Source organism: Pararge aegeria, chromosome Z, assembly GCF_905163445.1.
Source record: "Pararge aegeria chromosome Z, ilParAegt1.1, whole genome shotgun sequence".
NCBI lineage: Eukaryota > Metazoa > Arthropoda > Insecta > Lepidoptera > Nymphalidae > Pararge > Pararge aegeria.
This window is the reverse complement of record NC_053208.1, coordinates 15,196,581-15,219,020: the sequence shown is the minus strand read 5'-3', so window position 1 is coordinate 15,219,020 and position 22,440 is coordinate 15,196,581. Positions and strand designations below refer to the sequence as shown.

Here is a 22,440-nt window from a genome sequence, read left to right as displayed (position 1 = left end):
CGAAAACTAGTATAGATATATCTACCTCAAGTTAGCACTACTCAGCGACCACTTACCAAAGTTGTCCTGCGGATATATCTTTATTTCTAAAGTAGTAAGTAAGAAAAATGCATAGTATTAGTGTCATAAAATTACGTAATTGGTTGGTTTTTCAAAGGAGTTTAAAGATAGCGTCAAATTTAGTACCTTTATAATTCTGCCACATATCCAGTCTTCAGGTTGCTAAACTTACAAAATTAATTTATGGCGCAACTGGCACACGATTATACCCTAGGGCAATAAATAGTAATCGTAAAAGGTAGTCGTAGCCATATCGTAGACATTTTTCTTCATGCTACATGCTACGACGTTGTAGCTCTAGCTACGGTTCCCATTGTTATGGAAGCTAACAAAAGAATCTATAAAGCTCTAGTAAATTATTTACTGGTTCCACCCTCGAAAGGACATTGTTTTGATTTAAAGCTAGCGACTCCATCATAAGGCATACATATTGGAGTTTCAGCCGATTCAATTCGGCATGCGTTTGCGTTTCAGCCGAGGTTTTAAAAGACCTAACGGCAAAGCGGCACTAACACGTGATGTTACATTCATATGAGAGTTTGAGAAGCAGTCAAAAATTCACCGGCGCGGGCGTCAAATTATACCAAGCTGCATCATCAGTGCGACAACTTATTCCCGCGCATGTGCAAATCAGCTTTATGTAACCACAGGGCGATCCGAAAACAAGCGAGATCCATGGACTAACGTCCGTTAGGAAACTTTAGTCATTCATCTTTTCCCTTAAAGAGGGGAGCGGGGGCCGCTGCGCTACTCCGCGCGTTACATAACCCTGGTGGAGGGTGACGCCGATTCCTACTCGAGTCGCCTCCGCGTGCGGACTTGTTCCCGCGTCACCGGTAAGCTCGTACGAAATCGCACCCTCGGCGCATTGACGCCGTACGTGAGCCACGAGCTCGTACAGCCGCGCCGCGTCTTTCGCTTGTCTCCCTCGGGCCACATTTTAAACTGCGATAGCTTTTGTTCGGGTATAACGTCGCTCTTATAAACTTAGTATCGTCTCCGGTCTTCACTCACCAAACGTGGTAAGTTTATCATTATTTTGACACAATATCACAAAATAATTTGTTATATAACATCTTTTGGAGATCGTACAGTATTTTGCTTTTAAAATTTTAAATGATCATCTAATCTGCTGGGCGAAATATGTAGTTTCTAAAAGCATTAATTTACGTACTTGTCAAACTTTTAATATAAAATAATTAAAAAATAAAAATCTCTCTAAAACCATGTTTTGTAATTTTTTTATTTTCAACCGTATAATATTAATATAAAGGTAACATAAAATGTTTGTACTGCATTAGCAACGGGACTTCAATGATTTAAAGTTATTTATAATAGTTATTTGTTTATAAAGTTTGTTATTTTATATTGAAATAAGTAAAATAATTAGAAAATCTTGTAGCAAAGTACTTTAAGCAAGAACTATATTTCAATTGCTTTCGGTTTGAGTGGTGGTTAATGATGAGGGCTAAGGCTGTGAGTACGGTACAAACAACGTACCTACTGTGAGGTCTCAGGTGTTTTAATGTAATGTGTATGATCGAAAGGTATAAACTACTGTAGCACCCAGCCACTTAATTTATTAAGATACACATAAAGCTATGTTTAGACGCCCCAATACTAAGACTAGCTAATTAGCTTTTTAAGAAGGTACTTGAAATAGCTATACTATACAAAGTTTGCCATATAACTCTATTTGGCTAAGTTTCAGTTCTGATTAGTAATAAAACTTAAAGCATTGCGATATTGCCCATTTAACAGCACACTTATAAAAAAAATAGAAATTGTTCTTTATATGCACAGATTCTTTGTCATTTGAGGTTGCTTAAAATATTTCTTTTGATTTTTGGAAATAATAATCTAAACGATAACATCGATAACGATTATAGATTTCAAGTGTATTATCTAGATGCCATGGTTATTAAACGAATGTTAACGTGTGCTACTAGGCGGACGTGCTTTCCGCTAATCAGACTAATAATATTCTACATAACTATACGATTATAAACTAACACGGCATTCTTTTTTATATGAATTCGGCACCAGTTTATTATAATCAGAAAAGCTAGCGATTAATGACAAAATATTTTTTAATATTTTTTTTTATCCACTACAAGTTAGCCCTTGACTGCAATCTTAACTTATAATAGTGTTGATGTAGTCTAAGATGGAAATAAGCTAAACTGTTAGAGCTATAGCAGTTACATTAAACCCATTGTTTACTGTTATGCAACAGAAGGAACATGCATTCTTTTGTCTTTTCGCGTAACTTCTTTTATCGAATAATACCTACGAGTATTTTAGCCGTGATTTTTTACGATTCTTGTAGAGTTATGCGACGCTTCGGGCTACGACGCGATGTCTGGTAGGCGTTCTTGCAGAGGCCTAATAAAGTACCTATTATTTTTGCACGATTTCAACACGAAGGTCGAATTCCGTGATTAATGTTCGAAAGGGAGAGGGACTTTACTTATCCCCCATTGTCGGAGAACGCTTAGACCCGAATTTATTATAGGGATATTTTTGTTTCTCTCTCTGTAAATAATGTTTATTAAAAGAAACATTATTATAATTCCTTATACATTTGAAGAACATACTCTCGTAAAATTTGCGTTTATTAGTTAAATTAATAATTTATTTTACTCAATTTTTAACTGATTTCGAAGTATGAGAAATGATTATAAGAAAATAAATTTGTTATAAAAATTATCCTGTGATTTTATTCAATATATTACCTATATATAGTTCATCATATTAACGAGACTTTAAGTTTTTCATAATATTATTTATATGCCACTATTATAATACTTTGAAATATTTTCACACTAAGTGATAGAAATATAATGTTTTGTTGCTTACTATACGAGTATATTATACTTGGTTTTGTTGTTTGATTGTATTTTTAATCTGATTTTAATTTGTTTATAATGGAAGTCAGAAAATTATTTTTTTAGATTCCAGGAACATTTAGGTTCCCCTGCTCTAAAGACGGAAAATAGCTTACCCTCGAAATTAAAGCTAGCGAAACTTTTTTAACGATTAACACTGCCATAGGTTGACCGCATACAACTATGTTTAGCTTTCTTCGGATATTCTGCATAATATACCCCGACCCATCGCGTTAAGTCGTTTGCACAATTACTAAATTTATTTGGCTTCCGACGAAAAACATTTTTAAATCGGACTGATATTTTATGAGTTTAGAACGCTCTCTAAACTCACACTATTTATTCCCTAACTTGTTGAAATTTTCATAAATCCTGAAAGGGTTCATTATTATAGAATAACTAATGGTACCTATTCCGCGACTTCGTTGGCCTACAACTTTTAAGAAGTTAATTATTCAAATTTATCTATATAAAAAATATCCGGACCCACCGCTTCGCGCCCGTCTGTGCTATAACTTCTTTAATAATAAAATCATTAGTATTATAACGGCTATAGTATGTTTGTCTGTTTGTCCTTCCTGTGCGACCTAACCAAGCAACTATTTAATTTTATTTTTGAATTTGTTGAAAGGGACCTTTTCAACTTACTCCATTTCACATATAAACGGTTTATAAACGGTTCCAACAAACGGTTCCCACGTGATTTTAAAAAAACCTTTTTAAAATATATATAAATTTAAAAATAAACAAAACCTCCTACTTTCATAAAGTGTTAATTATTCTACCAGGCAAGCCTTTCATTAGATTCCCTTATTGAGGGAGCTGTGAAATACGACGATGCCATAAACACACATGCACACACACACAACACACACACACAAACACACACAGACACACACACACACACACAGACAAGTGAAATTTAAAACAGCCCATTGGGTCGAGGGTTAAAAACCATAAATGTTAATCAGCAATATTAGCTTAGCATTAGTCTCACACTGAACTAAAACCCATGTCATTCGATGTGCGTTATTTTATATAGTATACTATATTAATGGTATATAATGGTAGATTTGCTAATAAACAGAAGCTTAATATCCTAATTATGTAACATTAACAGAAAATAGTAGAAAAAAATAGATAAACGATAATGGTGCTACAATATATGCAAAAAGGCAAAACTAAAACTTGTTTAGTTAAAGTTCTTTATTGTCAGTTAATAAAGAGTCTTATCTCATGTCCGAAGCTGAGGTGGAATATCCTTTCAGATCTTGGCCGGTGGCCTTGGATCAGTGAATCGGAATTTTGTTCAAATAATCATATGGGCAGGTATTTTCAACATCTCAGGCAGACTTTATTTATTAGTAGGCTTTTTGCATTACTTTTTTTTAAACAATTTTATGATTAAAATACTTGCATTACTTTGTCCTAAATTAAATTAAGTAGGCACCTGCGGTGGTTTAGTATCATATAGAATCAAACCTATCACATCGCTCCTGTGGTTTATCCACATCCACGTTTAGCTATAACAATATTAATCACCGATAAGTTTGTATGTAAGTAATAATTTGTAAAAGCATATTAGGGTTTTATTCTTGGTATTCAAATTTATCACTCATCAGTGTCAACTCAAAATCGGAGTAGCTTAAAATCACCCTTGGGAGAGATTTATTCGCCCAGAGACTTCTCCCCCGCAGTAGACACTAATATCGGCGCACTGAGGATTCTGTGTTTTGGAAGGAAGCGAGTAAATTGATAATTGTTTCAAAAATATTTTTAAATCAAAAATAAAACTAAACAAATTAAATAAATTAAATTTATTAAATCTTACCTCTATTAACTTTGAAACATGGGTACAGTTCTTCCAGACTGTTTTGTATTAAGATTTTTTAACCCCGAAGTTTAGATATAATGTTATTCACCTTTTCACTATTTTTTGGAATAAAGCCTCTGGATAAATTAGGTGCCCTTAATGGAATAAAGATGATTTTAAATACTACGCTGTTATCTGCTAAAGAAGGACTCACATAACGGTAAAGTAAAAACATTTGATTCATAAAAATATGAACGTGAAACTTTATGTTTTATTTAGATGTTATAAAATCATTAATTTACTTAAGGTTCTAATAATAAATACTTTTCTTTCAACATTTGATACGGGTCCCTAAATGTTGAGCATTTCAATATCTTGCGTATATTTTTACCACGCTAACTCTCCGTGTTATTGTTAGCTGGTTAGATTACCTGTTGTTTTAGATAACAATAGATAATGAGTATGTAAATTAAAACTTTTTCAAATGCGTTCACAGTAAGTTAGCTTAATAGCCTGGAGCTGCGACATGTTTTATTATTGTGTAAGTATGAAAACACGCCCAGAAACTTTTAGCCTAATGAAAATACACTCTAAGACTACGGCGCACTCTCCAGAGGCAACTTAATTGTGCTTTTCTCTATGAAAATACTTGGGCGTGAAAATAAACGTAACTTTTCTTTATAAACCGACATATTCTCATAGATAATGTTTGTGTGAAATATAATGAGCCGGGTTTATGCATCGAGGATGTACTTTATTAATAAATTTGATATTATTACTTCAGAGTTTGGAACATCGTCGCAAGGTTGCCTGCCTTTCGGTATTCTGTAGGATATATTTCGGAGAGTGTGCTCAAGAATTGTTTGATCTAGTTCCCTCGTCGCCTTTTTACCATCGAACCGCGAGGCGCCTTAAAGATCTGCATCCTTAAGTAGTCGATATACCGCGGACGCGTACGAAGCGCTCCGTGTCTTCGTTTCTGATCCGCACCGCTAGGATCTAGAATGCCCTTCCAGCTTCCATTTTCCCCAGTACCTATGGTATGAGTACCATCAAATCGAGAGTGAATATGCATCTTCTAGGCAAGCGCGCTCCACCTTAGGCTGCATCATCGCTTACCATCATGTGTGATTGTAGTTAAGCGCTCGTCTATAAGCATTAAAAAAAAAAACCTTATATTTTATTAATTACTACTACTACTACTACTACTAACCTAAAAAACAATTAATTGTATTTGAATTCTCAATCCTCGGTTTGGTCATTCGAGTATTAATTCAGTAAGGCCAGGTTGAGTTTCTTTTTCACGCAGAAAATCTGTGCGCGAGCTAAACTACTACTACTATTAATAAGTAGTTTAAAGTAACTCACTAAAGATTTATAAAATACTAGCGTCGCGAGACCCGCCGACCGTCCGATGAGTTAAACTTTAAAGATAGTCATATGCTTTGTAGTAGGTACCGGTAATGGGTAGATGTGCTGATGTACATGACTGTTTAGCAAATAAGTAAGACTCAATTCAAATTATTAATAATCAAATTAATAAAGCAAGATCCAATTAGGTAACGAACATTTGTAGATTAGCACAAACTTAGGTGTTTCAATGCTTCAAGGCTTTTTGGCCGCACCTAATTGCATTTCTACGCGTATCATAACGTTTCAGTCATAACAAGAAAAACCAAACCTGTTTTTTTATACGCTTCTTCATCTTGGAATTACATTAAAAAACAGCTTAAGAGTTGTATCGGTTTGTTATACCCTGAAGATCTGAAATATGAAGATTCACCTGACTCTTTTTTTAATTAAATGGGTTGTATAATCTCATTGATTACAATAAAATTGAGATTATTTGTAAATAATAATTAAACTACATCTAATTATACCCTGAAAAGTAATAGGCTTCTATTTCTCAAAATACTGAAGCCTTTTAAAAAAAACCAACTCGATAAGTGAAGTATTTCGCTCATTATCGTGACCACAAGATACGGAATCCGCACATACAGACACACGGACGTCCAAGGCAGAACTGTTTTGAACAATTTTAATTAGTTTAAATAATCAAAAGAGATTTAAAAATATCATGAGTGTTAAAAATATTGTTTTTTTTTAAATTTTTGTCTAAATATATTCGCTTATGAAAGCAATAAAGAATAAAAACGTGACATTTTAAGTAGCAGAATCACTTGGTGTGCGTAAACTGACAGTAATACCCACCTCAATGCTTCGCGTATGAGGCGTGCAATTAACCTTATGATAAACGACTAAGACACCGGGAGGTATCTTTGTATCGTTCGAGTCCATGTAGGACTGGAGTATATCGATAATGCAGTCGTATTTATATGAAAATATCCACAAATTCTATGCCATGAACATTGGTTATTAATCAAATGTTTAATTACTTACCCACTTTATAAAATTACTGTAACACTTAAATTTCATAATTTATCATGGAATTCGGCAAAGTATGTCCGTCATACAGTACGTCCCAAGTTTAATACAAAGCTTTTTTAAGGTACAGCCTCCATCGAAAGTCTCAGAAACGTGTTAAAGTAGCCTATGGCATACAACTTATATACATTGGACGGAAAGTCCAGACATACATAAATCAGAGATCCAAAGACGAAAACATGCGGCAAATGCTTCTTCTTTATAACGTTTCACAATGATAAAAAACCTTTTTGGATGCAGAATAGAACTAGCAGTATCATACGTCACTCACAAGAATTTTAAACACTCAGAGGTGTTGTAAAATTATCTTAATAGACTTAAAAAAAATCATAATTCACTAGACAAATTCAGTGAATACAACAGGCGAACCCCATCTCAGCTCCTAAGGCTAAGCTATAATCCTTATTTAGCCAATGGTAGACATTGGATAAGCAAGCAACAGAAACCTGACAAATTGCAAGGTTTTCACAGGTAATATCGGCGTAAGACGTTTCTGCGATTTTGTGATAAGTCTTACTGAGTTAGTCAATCAGTGGCATTATAATTTTATAAACATAGAACATTCTTTATTTTGTACAGTTGAGTTACTTTGTTGAACGGTATATCACGTCTTAAAATACCATGCCACTCGAGTGAGCTCTTTGACTTTTGAAACAGTGGTAAACGTCCCAGATCACGTACACGTACAACGTATCACATCACATCATCTCTGAACTTAGCTGGGAACAGTGTCTTAATTTGTATAGTCACGCGATTAGATCCAATAAAATATGGGCTCCATAACTCCATCTATATTTTAATTGCCTTTTCTGGCAACAAGTTTCACATTGATATTAAACAACATATGAGACAGAAAACTCCCTTTATTACATTAAAATAATCCATCAGGATCTCTGTCCAGTTGGATTAGACGACATTAAAGCTAAAAAGGTTTGCTCACTTTGCAATAAATGTCACGTTGGCCAAGTTATTTGCTCTACATTAACATTAATTGGAGTGGCCACTGTCATGCCCTTTTTGTACTTCCGCAGGATTTACACTCAAAGCCTTGACGACTTTAGGCAGGTTGTATGAGATTTTATTTATGTTTATTTAATATACGTAAAGATAGGTTCTGTAAGCTACGTAGTGACATTGTGTCTAACCCGTATAGAGGCTTCGTAAAAGAATTATCTAAATTGTGGGTTAGAGCATCAATAAAAGTATTGTATAGGACAATACTAACTGTCGTTTACAGAATTATTTTTAGGCAACTTCTCTATAGAAGGCCATTTGAGTAACACAGCTGACAAAAAAGCAAAAAAACCTGACCTTAACGGCAACAAGCTACTACCCCGTAGCTTGTTGAAAAAATAAATTATGTATTATTAAAATAAATTCTTATACTGAAGCCACAATGACGCGCGATGTAAGAGGTAATGCATAATATATTATAACATAAATGAACTTCTATTTCATCTTATATACAGGCAATGCAAATAGATGAAAATGGGCATGTAATCCTCGGAAAAACTGATAACGCAGAAGAATCTGCATTCGTGGAGTAGAAGAGTAGCTTTTGGATTTCTACCCTCGGTGTTTGCCTTTATCTTTATCTTATATGATTTTTTTTTTACCAATCAGAAATATTAAGTAAACGTAGTAAACAATGTTTATTGTTTTAGAATCTATCGGTTAATATTGATTATAACAATAGCTGCCAATACGTTTTTATGAGGTATGGACAAGCTCAAGTTCAGTCGTGCTTGGAGTCCTGCAGCCATTTATGGGATGGCTCTGCCAAGTACCAGCTCGATGCTGTGGATTCGGTGGATCGCCGTGCTAGGAGGCTCATTGGCAACGGCCTTGTAGTCTGTAGACTTCAAAGCCTTGAACACTTGCAAGGTTGCCTGTCTAGCTGTATTCTACAAGATAAATTTCGGAGAGTGTGCTCAGGAGCTATTCGATTTTGTTAAACCATTTTTTTTCTACCATCGAACTACGAGGCACTAAAAGAATCTGCACCGTTACGAAGTAGAAATACCATCAACAGGTACGAAGCACTTTGCTTCTTCCTCTCTGATAAGCACCGCAAAACTCCGTCTTCCCCGATATACTCGTACCTATATCTGGGTATTTTCAAATCAAGAGTGAATAGGCCATCAGGTATAATAATTATATGGTATTTACTCGCACTTACCTGTTTTAATTAGAACTTTGTTGACACTGAAGTGAGCATCACTTATTGCAATATACGTACTATAGTACTTCAAAATTTATTTACCCTAAGAATATATTCCGACAGGTTTTTACGAACATTACTGTAGTGAAAAATAGGTACCTCAGTTCCTAAAAAATACAGTTGTTAAGAGTAAAATCTACAGCGGTCGTACGAATAGCCTTTGAAAGGGCTGTAAAAAATGTTGTAGAGATATCTCCATCTGTACCTACAGATATATTTTTGTGTACGAAATCGTGTACAAAAAGGGTGAGGGAAACCAGCAAATTACGCCTGAAGCGGGTGGGGCCGTGAAATGGGTTCTTCGAAAACAAACAGACTTGCATACGTATCACCTTATTACTACGACGGGTCCTTCTTGCTTGAAAAATTTTACTTAAAAATTATTGAGCAACTATTAAATTATAATAACAAGGTATTGGAACGGATGGAAGTATTGTTTTCTCGGTTTTTATATTTTGTTTAACGTAACTTATTGAAATTCAGTACTATTACAAATTTTATTTCAAATAATCATACAGAATAATTCTATATTTTCCGAGAAGAATAGTAGGTAAATTTGAATTAGCTAATCAGCTAGGCTTTACTTTGAAAATGGCTAACTATTGCGCTATAAAAGTAGTTGAATCTGGGTTAAGCTTATTTTGTTGGAACTTTTAGCAAAATTATACCATAAATACATACTCGTAATTGTATGTAAATTGTAACTATTGCAGTGACCACTACCTACTTTAATCTTCACGACTACTGATTTTGGTAAAATACAATACTAGTTTTACACATGTTGTTTTACACATGTAGTGAACGGGACCTGTTACGCGTATGCTATACTTTAATTTTACATGAGTAACTAGCGTTTCCCGCGGTTTCGCCCGCGTGAACTAAAGCTCGTAACGTATGGTTTATTGTGTGCGAATTTGTCAGTTTTTGCATAATATGTATTTACATAAAAAATGATTATTAGAAACTCGAAAGTGACTCGTGATAGAAATGTCGTGGAAAATAGGTGTTTATGTCAATTAGATATCACTGCAAAATTGCGTTCGCGTGACAGAACCGTTTTCCATAAAGTCACCACCCCATTTTGCAGATTGTAGTCGAACCTTGTTAAATCAACATACATTACTAAATAATATCAAAAACATTGTAGCATATTGGCTACTTTAAATTATTTATCAATGCGTCATGATGCACTAATAAAGCAATATTTTGCGCTACCAGGTTTAAAATACCAAGGATAAACCCCAATGAAATTTAGAATTCGGTAATTCTGAACTCACTCTTCCTTAAAAGATTATTTCAGCAAATGCTTTTAATTTAAAAATCAAAACTAAATAAAGGAATGAAAATTAATCTGATAGTTTAATTTAACTGTTCGTGCATTAATGACCTTTATTTTGTTTTTATTGTGGATCCTTAATCATTAGTTTCAATGTGATTTAATGTGACTTTAGTTGAGGAAATAGTTTGTTGTGTAATAAATACAAACGTAAAACAGCAGTGTCAGCCGAGTGTGTAGCTTAGTCTCGTGACTGGTTGCATTTTCTTGTTACGCTTTTCTTTTTGACCTTGGTTCGAAGTCTAGGATTAAATTCCTGCCAACACACGTTCTTTATTTTATGCAATGCATTTACGCATACCTTCTGAGGAAGGGTTTGTGGGACTCGATGGCGACCCATTGTACCCACTAAACCCTAACGAGTGCACGCTTGTTTGAGGTGAACACCTCGGTGTTATTGGAGTACTCCTTGTTATTCACCGTTGAGTAGGTGAAAGGGTGTTGGATAACCCTTACCTTAGTGGTAACGGCTTCTGTACATTATAGATATTTAAAAAAATTTTTTGGAGGGAACTGTATAACCGATACTGGACCCAAACTGTAATTTTTCTATTATTGATGTCTATCTGTCTGTCTGCATCTGAAACTACTGAATTAATTGAAATGAAAATTTGCACCATGTTTGTTCATTTTTTTTTTAAGTTTATAGACGATGGCGCTTGACTGCAATCACACCTGACGGTAAGAGATCATGCAGCTATTTGCCTAGAAGATGCCTATTCACTCTTGATTTGAAGGTGCTTTTATTGTAGGTATTGGGGAAAATAGAAGCTGGAAGGGAATTCCAGGTCCTAGGGGTGCGGATCAGAAACGTAGATGGTAAAAAGGCGAGGGGGAAACTAGATCAAACAGTTCTTGAGTACACTCTCCGAAATATAACCTATAGAACACCGAAAGTCAGGCAAGTTCATAGTAATATTTAACACCATAACTCCGTCAAATAAAAATCGGTAAGATTAAAATAATTATTTTTGTACTGGATAGGTTATCAGTTTAGTTTTGCCCAATTTTCGTGTAGATCGGATGAATATGATTGGAGATAGATGACGGAACTGCTCAGCGGACAGCAGCACAACCCCCATTTAAAGCTTAACGATATTAAATAACGTGCTGCCACATTTCTGAAGACTTCAGTGCTAAGATTAAATAAAAAATGTTAGAAATTTTCTTTGTCAACCATGAGCAAATGAATCAACTTACTTCTTCGATTTCTTCGATCGATTCTTCCTGAAACGCAAAGTAACCTATGGTAGTCATAGGAGCTAAGACTGATGGATATCAAATTATGAATTTTCAAAGACGGGTGCCCATCCATTTACTGACTTGGGTCAACGTTGATTACCTAGCGCTATCGAATTATATGTAGTGCTGTTGCTAGGCCATTAATTATTAATACAGTAATTTTGTATAGGGAACTAAAAGTATTTTCACTAAGGCCAAACGGGAGTAGGTTCTTGGTACATTTGCGATCGTTAATGTTTACGTGATTGAAGGTTTCAATTAGGAGCCACCCAGGTAAAATAATGGGCGTTTGTTTGAATAGGTTAAAGTACTAATCAGTGCCAAATATCCAAGCCACGATAGGTTGGATATTTGGCACTTCCAGTATCATTGACAGATCTTTACGTTTGGTATCTGATTTGTCTAAGTAGTAGGAGACTATGTAGCAGTACGCTGCGTCCCGAAATTTATGCGGGCGAAGTCGCAGAGCACATGTAGTTGTTTATAATACTACCTAATATGTAAGAAGAAACAATCATAGCACACTAAACAGACAACTCGAGGGACAATGATTTTGTGGACAAAACACATTTTTTTTTATCCACACGGAACTCTTAAATAGGTATTTAGTTTATTTGAATGCATAACTTTATACCATTTTTTATATGAACTTCTTCTGACAGATAGACTCATAGACAGGTTAGGAAATTTACCAAAACTATAAGGGTTCCCGTGGGTGACCCTAAAAAGCAACTTTAATTAATGTAACAAATGGCGTTGACCCAAAAAGGTAGGCAAAATCGAGCGGAACTGGCATGATTATTCAGGCCATAAGTTAGTTTCCTTTCGAGGAAATAGAGGAGAATGGGTTGCCCTAATTTGACTAGTTTCATCAAGATATTATTAAATTGTCACAAGGTTGGCTTCGATGGCTAAACAAAAGCCGGAACACTAAACGCAAAGCCACAATTACAATTTCAGGGAAGGGCTGATGAAATTCAATGCAGAAATATAGCATCCAAGTTACTTAAGTTTTTTAAGTTTATAAACAAGATTTAAAGACAAAAATAATGAAAAATTATTTGTTTCATACATAAATTTTAAATGTATTTTTAGAATGTTGTATATTCTTTCTTTCTTTTTTCTTTTCTTTATCTTACGTCGCAATTTACTCGCATCTGTAATTTTGACTGTTGTGCCCCCAATAAAAGTAATAATTTGTTAATTAATTTTAGACGTAGATGGATGTACTTAAAGAAAGAAAATCAAAAAGCAATAATAGTTATTCAAGGTGTAAATGAAAACCAAAATATTACTTTACTGGCTTTAAAGGTACATTATTTACTGTCTTTGAGACTTATATATGAAACCGAAACGCGAATTGTTTTTATGTAAACCACTGCCATAGTTTTTATTCAATAAAAACTATGGCAGTGGTTTCCATAGTCCCCATAATCCCCCAACATTAATCTACCAATTTTTCCAAATAAACTAAATACATATTTAAGAGTTCCGTCTGGATAAAAAAAAATGGGTTTTGTCCACAAAATCATTGTCCCTCGAGTTGTCTGTTTAGTGTGCTATGATTGTTTCTTCTTACATATTAGGTAGTATTATAAACAACTACATGTGCCCTGCGACTTCGCCCGCATAAATTTCGTGACGCAGCGTACTGCACAATAAAAACTATGGCAGTGGTTTACATAAAAAAAGAGAGATTAATTAGATACAACCCAAACATCACATGCAAAATTAAAATCAAGTGACTCCTATCACTTAAATAGGCACGTCTCCCATAGCGTAGGTGCGCTTGTGGCTCTTTTATTTTCAATAGGGTTCTTATTAGTAAACACTTAAAATGCTTTGAATTAGTTTTTATGGCAAAATAAGTACCTATGCTTATTTTGATTTCATATTTTTACAGAGTGATTTGTTTATGGAAAATACTTATGCAACTTCAACAGTATTTGGTAATTCTGTTACACGTTGTAGACTGCCATAAACATATAAGAGTGTTCTAAACGCCAGTCTATAATCGTTTGTTGATTTTACTCTTCAAAAATTCCAAACTACCAGCAAGGTGAAGGGATTGGCATTGATAGGTACCTATAAACGTTTTATGCAAATGATGGCTCTAGTTATAAGCCGTACGGAAAAGTCAGACTGCGGTGGGCGTACGATCAGAGTTTCGTCAAAGGATCGCAATATGTACTACAAAACACCAAGTATTTTGCAATGTTGTAACATTGCAAAATACTTAGCAAGTTCTCATGGCTACAATTTTATCTCAAAGGAAAAGGTAGATTTATTGGCAAAACTTGTGCTTGAAGGCAATATGAAAATTAAAACTATGAGTAAATTAATATTCTTAAGAGTTTTAATATTTATAACAACACTAAAGGTTTATATTGTTAAAAATTCTCTATTACGGTGGATATGTATTGATAATGCAATTTTTTTAACAACAGCGCTATTTTCCCTTCCCCCCGGATCTCGTTGTCGAGCAGTCGTGTTTAAAGATCGTATTTAATTGCTTTAAATAAATTAAAATACAAAAATACTATAGCAAAACGGTTCCCTTTCTACCCACCTGTTCAAAGAGAATTGATAGATGCCCAATTCCTATTATAAAAAGTAGTTTTGCACGTAAGCACTATAACTTCCTTGCACCCTGCCTATACAACCTTTTAAAAAAAGGTACCTTAAAAGACATGACCAATAGAGAAATTAAGACATACATTAAATCTTGGCTAAAAGATTACGACTATGAGGGTACAGAGAAAATATTTCATAAGAATATCTAATTTAAATAAAACAAATTACAAATTAAACACAAACACACACGCACACACACGCATATAAACACGCCCACACACACGCATACAAACACGCTCACACACACGCATACAAACACGCGCACACCCACAAACAAATCAAATGTACCTACCTAAGCACCCGCCTCAAAAATTTACATAATTCTCTTTTATTTTATGTTTTTTTCATTTATTTATTTCTTTTCTTTCCTTTATATAATTTTCCCTGTAAATTGTCAAACGTTTGTTAATAAGACCATAGATATAGGGAAGACACTGTCTCCTGTAACACAGTTTTAACTACCGCAGGAGACAGGGCTTCACACTCATGAAATGTATACGTTTATTTTGATAAAATAAAGATATTATTATTATTATTATTATTTTTAACTCAAGGGACTTAATGAAGGTACGGTGAAGATAATTAAACGTAGGTATCGTTGGAGTTCTACAGAGTCAGTTGAAATCTCCATTTATTTTCGTTCAAAGCCTCGCGTTTTAGAGCATAAAAACTTTTTCCTAAGTGTAACAGTATCTGTCAACTCATGTGAGTATTAACAAGGAAGAAATATTTTCGAGGAATGGAGGGTATTATTTTGTACATCTTTAACTTCAAGCTTTATCTGAAAATAAAAGTTTTGAGATTTCTCTTACAGCATTCTAGATACAAAAAAATATGAATAATAATACTAATTAAAAGTGAAGAGTTCTGTAATTTTTTTTTGTTCTCCGCAATTGTATATTTACCGTAATTGCTTAGGTTTGGAATAACGCAAAGAGATAACAGTTTATAGATAGGATCGATGAATGTAACGAGATAGAGCAAGGATTATAAATAGTAGTCAAATGGTGCGTTCAGCTAATCCAATTTTAACTTGTTTTAACATAGGTAAAGCGATTACGAAATGACCTTAGTTAAAGCTAAGTCTAAACGATAATGCCGTTCAGTAATGGTTTAAATAAACATACTATTGATAAGCGTTTGACCAGGATTTCGTCTATTATATTAGATTCTTATAGATTCTAAACGGGCAAATTTTTCTAAAATGCATTTTTAACCTGCAGATTTTAATTTCCTTGATTAACACCTCAAATAGGAACATATTATAACGATTTATGTACATTATACAAGTATTACATTATACAATAATATTAATACCATAAAAAACGAGAAACTCTTATACAATTTTCAATTTAGTATGAGGGATGAATTTAATGATACTATGACAATAAATGAGAAAATTTCCACATCGAACTTTATTTATTTGTAGACCGATTGTTGAGACCGATTTCCACATCGAACTTTATTTATTTGTAGGTATAGATATAGATTACATAATTTACCCGCGGGTCTAAATAAATGTTATATTAAAGTATATGTGCTGCGCGTTTACCTTACTCACGTAATTACTCCCCTCCCGCCACTGCACGGTTATGTGATCCTGTAAATTTACATTACCTCCTAAACTCAGCACGTATGTATCCGTAACATGTAACATCCAACATATGTAACATCGTGAGGAAACCTGCATGCCTGAGAGTTCTGCATAATCCCTTTATGGAGCACGGTGTTGGTACACACTCACACACCAAGTGCTCAAGTGGGTATTTACCTTAGTTAGGAGATTCCTAAATTTTTATTATTTATAGGTTTGGCCAATTTTAGTTTATAATATAGTAAATAAGATAATTGTTGTTGTTGTAGCTATGGATTTTTATCTGAATTAAACGTTATTATTATTATTATTATTATCAATCCGCACTGGGCCAGCGTGGTGGACTACGGCCTTAACCTTTTCTCATTGTGGGAGGAGACCCGTGCTCTGTAGTAGGCCGGTAATGAGGTGATATCATAAAAGGCTATCCTCATAAAATAAAACTTTTTTTGAAATAATTTATATGCCTAGTAGTGACGATTGAAAGTTATTTTTTAATTTGGGTTTTTTTGGCCTATTTATAGCTACATATATTTGGTTCAGCGCACGTGGATAAAGCATTCGATAAAGATTTTTCTCTTTATTTGCATAACTTTACACATACAGTATAGCCTATGTACACGCTGGAAATATAGCTTTCTATAATTTAAAGACTATTTGAAATCGGTTAAGTAGTTTGTTTTAGTTTATTCATTATATATAAACAAATAACTCTTTATATAGTTACAGAGTTATAGAACTCTGTAACTATATAAAGAGATATTTGTTTGTCGATCCCGTTTAAGATGGAAAAGTAAGGTTTTTGATTTTACACCACAAAGAGCAGCTCATTAGATACTCAACTAAGAGGGTTGTTGATGAAGTTGCTACTTGCAAGCTCTAGTAAGTATGGGCGCCTACTAGGCTAGGCTCACTTACTTACAACAAAGTTTGCAATGGAACGGCTTATTGTAGTTGTTCGTAAACTATGTTCGAGCTACTTCTTATAGCACTATCTTCTATATGGACTATTAAATATTAGTAGCTGACCCGTGCAACTTCGTCTGCACCAAATCGGTTATTACCGGAAAACAAGAATAAAATTACATTTTCTAAAAATGAATCCTAGCTAGATCGATTTATCGCCCCCGAAGTCCCCTGTATACTAAATTTCATGAAAATCGTTGGAGCCGATTCCGAGATTCCAATTATATATACACAAGAATTGTCTGTTTAAAGATATAAGATAAGATACATTTGACGGCAGCGACTCTGCTTTCTGAGTCCAAGGCCGTGGGTTCGATTTCCACAACTGGAAAATGTTTATGTTATGAAAATGATTTTTTTTCAGTGTTTGGGTTTTTATCTGTTTATTATATGTATTTATTATATGTATTTATGTATATTATTCATGAAAATATTCATCAGTCATCTTAGTACCCATAACACAAGCTACGCTTACTTTTGGGCTAGATTGCGATGTGTGTGTATTGACGTAGTATATTTATTTATTTATAAAAATATATATATAACACGTATGTTTTGGATGTAGGAGTCCCAAGGTAATGGAGTTGCATCCGCGCAAGTACGTGTCGTTAATGAACAATACAGGCAGCTTACTGTTGAATGCTGTCTATATAGGCAGCAGCCTTTATTGACAGCATTCAACAGTAAGCGTGTAGAAGTCACTACAAAATCTATGTCTGCCATCCATGTATGCCTTTGGTAGAGATAATGATAAAGTTGATGATAATGTTTTTATTTTATTTCGGCAACATTATTTTACCGAATCCTCACGTTCTTTATGTATAAAACACGTATTAAAAAACTATATACATTTTTGGGGTATATTGGTAAAAAAAACAATTAAACGCGTTTTTTATCATCATCTTTGCAAGTTACTTACGTGGGGCACATGTACAGAACAACGCACTGGTCATGGACTTTTTAGCCTGTGCGCATTTAATGTTCCAGCGGGATTAAAAGAACCAAAATAAACGCGAATAAAGTCCCCACTGAGTGCACGTTTTATTTTATAATAGTAGGTACATAAAAAGCGTATCCTAAGTATTATTCAAATATCTACGAATCCTCAATACCAAGTTTCATTGGTATCCGTTTAACCATTCAGCTGGAGTAAAGTAATATAATATTTGCGCTTTTAATCTATCCCTCGGGAACTTTGCATGAACTATCTTCATGCAAAAAACCACTTTAATCCGTTGCTCTATTGTAAAAAAAGGACACAAATTAATACACTTTAATAAAGGGCTTTATTCCACCCTAAATCGAAACCCCTAAATCCAACAGCACCCCTAAATCCTACAGCCCCCCTAAATCCTACTACCCCCCTAAATCCTACTTTACGTCCGAGCTAATCACATCTTGTCACATGGGGGGCGGACACGCGGACAATAGAGACTTACGCGGCTAACAAAGTAGGTGACCTATGAACATGGAGCAACGTATTAATGGAAAAAGTATAGGATCGCTTCCCGGGGCCGATCGCACGGGCACGTCTGGAGCTGACGCTAGAAGTTCCAGCATGCAAAACGTCAGTGACCCCTTGCTTAGCATTTGGGCGGTAGTCGGGGAACCCAAAAATAGTACAGCCGATCTAAGGGGTGGAGAGAGAACAGATGATGTTTTGCAGGTTAGGGCTTCACCCACAAATTCTGTCGGCTCATCTGTGTCGACCACGAGTAATATAAGCTAAGAAAAAAAAAATTGTTCAACAGAAGAGATTTTGGAATTAATGTAATGTTACTTTAACTCACGATTAGATGGACCCGGATAAATAGGCAGATTGCAACAACCTTTTAAAGAAAGAGACCCTAAAAACTCTAAAATTCATAAATTTAATGGGAACACTTTGTCTAATCAGGCACGTAGAATTATTATTAGTATAAATAATGCTAATAATATTATAAAGCTATCTATTACTAAGAAATACTAATTTGTTAAAAACAAATATTCAAACTATTATTTAAAGACAAAATGTTCCTTATAACTATTTTTTTTAACCTGATGTTATTTATAATAACATAAACAGTATTGCACTCTCATTACGCCCTTTGGACGAAGACCTCCTCTATTCTTTCCAGGCATCTCTATCACGCGTCAATCTTCTCCATATTATTCCCATCAACAAACATACTATCGCATTTATCAGGCGACAAGGTTTGAGGCTGTACTTAAAACATAAAATAGCTATGCCGGCTGGTATTATGAATTAAAAGCAGCCCCGAACGACTAGGCGGCGTGTCGCCGTCCGGAGTCTCATCAGACCATGACATTTGCTCGTACCCATCCTATCGCAAAACATTGACCCAATTTACCTCTTCCGATGTATCGCAACGATCTCCATCATCCCGTTTATACTCCTGCCGTAATATTATATAGCTGTAACAACGATCCGGCATTTTGTAGAACTTGTAAGGCTTCGATTATTTTTATTTTTTAAAGTATTTGTTGCTCTGTGAACATATATATATATCTATAGTGTTCGACGTATGGTCACGAGCACTTATAATAACCCATAATTTAGGTACGTCATAAGTAGGTCACGATAAAGCGGCAGCATATAATATTAATTTGAATATAAATGATATAATATTTAGCATCATATTATTATTTGTTCTAGTCCGTGCGAACAAGGACAGACACGTTGTATGGATTGTTGACTTTTTATTTAGTGACAACGCTTTAAATATTCAGTATCGTTCAGCTTTAAGTCCGTTAAGGAGTTCTGTCCTCTATCGCCAATTATATTCATCAGATCTAAGCGAAATTTGGGCAAAACTACACTGATAGTATAACCTATACATAACAAAAATAGTTATTTCAATCGGTTAACATTTGACGGAGTTATGGTGATAAATCGTCAAACACTTTCATTCCATCTCCCAAAAAAAAAGTAATATATGTCCTACCTCGTAGTATGAACTCAAATCGACTGACTGACATTTATGGAAAAAGTTACAGTTTTGGGTTCACTATCGGTATCACAGTATTTTTTTATTTATTTAATAGAAAATTTTATTACTCCATTAATACTGAATTTATATTGTATGGTAATCGACCACGACCGCATGGTTGTGATTGATACAAATTTCAACCATTTATTTAAATACTTCCGCAAACTGCGTTCAATCAATAACCTCCGTGTTAAGCCAAAAAGCGAAACAGATATTCGTGTACTAAATATTAATATTATTATGATGATGTTTCATGATTAGATTTTTTGTAGAGACCACAGGATTGTGGTAGGACTAAAGTAAGACTTCAAAATTTTTCCCCTTTTTTCGTATAATCATCGTCCATTTTGGCCGAATATTAGACAGGGGAAATTGTGTGATGATTCTTGCCTAAACGATTTTACTATCTATTCATCAACGTCGCACTTTGCAGGATGTACTCCTCCCATAAATAACTCGCTGAAGTGTTGTCTGTTTATAGGCGATGGGTTTTCACTTACCATCAGATGAGCCATCCGGTTGATCCGTCAATTATTACTATAAAAATGTATATGTTATATAATTTAAATTATTACATTTAATAAAAACTACACAGTAAGCTCAGGTTTTTGAAGTCGTAAACTCGTATTTGCACTACGTTTACTGGTCCAGGCCACATAAAAAGGCTGGTAAGTGTCACTTAATAAAATGAAAATAGTTTTTAGTAGAATAGTCGAAGACAGTAGAATGAGTTACTAGGGGGATGTTCTTTGTCATTTTTCACCGTGTTTCAAAAAATAATATATAAGAATGATTTTATAGAGAACATCCATGAGTTGCAAAATAAAACTTCCAGTAGTTTTAAATTATTCGAGAATACTCGACTCGAGAAAAATGTTCGACTCACGTGACTCCAAAGATGAAGATGCAACTGAGCTATGCATCAAATGGCCATTTATTATAAGAAGGATACTGAACAACAATATTTGCATCACAGGAAGTTTCAAATTTAGATTTTTTAAAATAACTAAAACCATACATAATAAAATAGTTCACTAGGAGGCCTGTATATACCAGATTACTTGTATATGATTCTGTAGATTTGTACTGAATTTAGTAATCGCAATAGCAATCTTATAGAAAACTTTATCGCTAGCCAGTTATAAGTCGTGTCCAATAAACTAAGTTGCATTCTACAATAATAATTAGTAGCAACTGAAAATAGTTTAATGGATATTTTACGTTTTGCTAAAATGCAAGAAACGTTAAAAAGCCATTGTGCCGATTTATTTTTAAATTACGTGACGTCATATTTATAAACTGTTACGAACTTGTGGTATTTTGTATTTCCGTTCATTCTTCTCCCAGACACCTTCAACAATTAAAATGTTGAGCATTCCATGTTTTCTGTGACGTCCCCTATAGAGGGCATTCAAAAGAAATATTTTAAAAGTCCTTGATTTATTGATTTCCCTCTGTTATATAATCGTACAAGTATTGCAACTCGTTTGATAATGTAAGTAAAGCGTAAAGATTATTTTATATCGTTGTATATCATACATTTATCTACAAACATTTACGATTGTGCGTGACTAAAATGTACCATGCGTTAACTTTAAATATATATGCATTGTTCTATTTCATGCCCGTATCCCATGTTATGTAGGGTTGGTGCAGCATGTTTTCTTCCAACTTGAAGGCCAGACTTGTTGTTTTGGTTTTGGCAAGTTTTTTACGATCGTCTGCCTGCAGTCAACCCACGTTAAGAACCCTCGTTAAATGCTGTGCATACCTTTAAGTGGCTAGTCACACTGATTAGAAACAAAATATTTGTAATTTTCCTTTACTATGTATTGTGAACAAGCTGTTGGTGTTCCTTTAATCCCTATCCGTACTAATATTATAAATGCCAATGTAAGTTTGTTTGATACGATTTCACGCAAAAACTACTTAACCAATCCTCATGAAACTTTGTACACATATTTTTGGAAGTGTTAGAAGTAATATAGAATGCTTTTATCCCGACATTAAGCTCGGTTCCTTTGGGAGAAGGGATTAGTGTTTGACGATTTTACACCATAACTCCGACAAATTATAACCGATTATTTTTGTACTACAGAGGTTATAATATGAGTTTAATTTTGCCCAAACTGTGGTTGGAGATAGAGAACATAACTCCTCAGTGAACAGCAGCAATCCCCTCATTTAAGGCTTAGCGATACTGAATACTTTAAAATGATCTCGATCAACAACTAAATTTAATGCTACAACA

The 22,440-nt window shown here is 34.3% G+C and overlaps 1 protein-coding gene across 2 annotated transcripts in view; it reads left to right on the top strand.

Moving 5' to 3' along the window:
* The first annotated feature begins 870 nt into the window (after window positions 1–870).
* The window catches only part of LOC120636100 (frequenin-1), a 219,402-nt gene continuing 197,832 nt past the window's right edge, over window positions 871–22,440 (top strand). For both annotated transcript variants that reach the window (XM_039907398.1, XM_039907397.1), the window contains exon 1: window positions 871–1,082. The gene's annotated coding sequence lies outside the window, so the exon portion shown is untranslated. The remainder of the gene's footprint in view (window positions 1,083–22,440) is intronic.